The sequence below is a fragment of the Austrofundulus limnaeus genome, unplaced genomic scaffold (assembly GCF_001266775.1).
Source record: "Austrofundulus limnaeus strain Quisiro unplaced genomic scaffold, Austrofundulus_limnaeus-1.0 Scaffold3057, whole genome shotgun sequence".
In the NCBI taxonomy this organism is placed as follows: Eukaryota; Metazoa; Chordata; class Actinopteri; order Cyprinodontiformes; family Rivulidae; genus Austrofundulus; species Austrofundulus limnaeus.
The window spans coordinates 2427-3884 of NW_013955459.1; the positions used below are offsets into that span (position 1 = coordinate 2427).

A 1458-nucleotide genomic window follows, 5' to 3' on the forward strand; every position below is an offset into this window, starting at 1 on the left:
TGCATGAATGAGTCAAAGCAAGACTTTGGGCATGTTTTTATTAGAGTATAACATTATAACATGATGTAAAATTTTTAAAAAGTTGATTTTATATGATATTGCCTCTTTAAAATGGACAAAACTTGTGTAACAAATAATGTTACTATGCTCTTGTTTATTTGACGTGAAAATAATGTTTATCATCTGACAACAGCTGGGGGCACAGCCAGGTCTCTGCTGCTGGCATTTTATGGGTCAAAAGTTGAATATTTCGAGAACCACTGCCCTAACCAACAGGGCATGTATCATACCATTTTTGGATCCTATTCAAATAAAGTATGCATCTCAAAAGGTTATTAAATCAGGAAATAATAGTGTTTATTAAGAAATATGTCGTTTCAACACTTGTTCTTCTGCATAAATCACACAAATCTCATGTGATTCACAACAATCCAGTTCCTCATAAATCTGCAGACCTGAGATGGTTTTCTTTTTCTTTTTGGTTTGTCAACCTCAGCACGCCACAGCTGCAGGAAACGAGAGTGTCTGGTTCAGAAATGGCATCATTTCAGATGAGGGGAAGTAGTGACTGAAACAGTGCCACAGCCAGGCTTTGAAGCTGTTTTCCTCACAGATGTTTGAGGTTTTTTCAGATGAACCTCACACAGATGCAGGAGGTAGATGTCATAGACTCTGCTTGAAAAAGTGTGAATAAAACCGCTGTCAGGCGCTATACAGAACCCAAAACATCATGTTTTACAACTCTTTTAATATTTGTTCAGTCAAACATATAATTTTAAAAGCTCGTATCAGTTTCAGGAACAGCTCATCAGATCTACATGAAAAATTAATTTCCTTGTCATTTTGCGTAAAATGAAAAAAAGGTCACACATCAGAATGTTGTCTTTGTTCCTCTCTACTTCCCATAATTCAAAACCTTGTCAAATAAATCAACCGAAGCTCTGCAGCTGTCAGCCAGAGTCTAAACTGAAACTAAAAGTCAGAATAAAACCAGAACGCTCAGCTTCTTTGTCTCCTGGTTCAAGAGTTTGTAAGACTTGACTTGGATTTCACACAGCGACTGTTTGAGACTTATTTTTTAGTCTGCATTGTTTTCTGTCCAGCTCTCATTAAGTTTGTGGTCAGGGAGCGACAGACACAGGTTGGTATGATTGCCATGGAAACAGCAGCTTTATCACATTTTTGGATCTGGGTCTGGTCTACTGAATCCAGTTGGACAAGTTTACTGTCGGGTGTCGGGAGGAGGAGCAGCTGATTAACAAAACTCGGTCATGTTATCATTTCAGAAACAGCTCTACCTCAGGCAGTGGATGGTAAGTATTTTTGTTTTTTCTCAAGACTATACTGTTTCATTTCAGTTCATTTTTTAAAAATATTTAAATGTAACTTACAGCCAATGACTTTAATTTTTGCTTTTTAAAATTTTAGTTTATCACATCCAATTAAAATGTTTGATTT

General features: G+C 36.6%; 1 protein-coding gene across 1 annotated transcript in view; it reads left to right on the plus strand.

The window, feature by feature from the left end:
* Positions 1-173: 173 nt before the first annotated feature.
* Positions 174-1458, plus strand: part of LOC106511670 (probable cation-transporting ATPase 13A2) — a gene marked incomplete at its 3' end in the record, with an annotated part of 7191 nt that continues 5906 nt past the window's right edge. Inside the window, 1 exon segment of the mRNA XM_014000418.1 lies at positions 174-1313.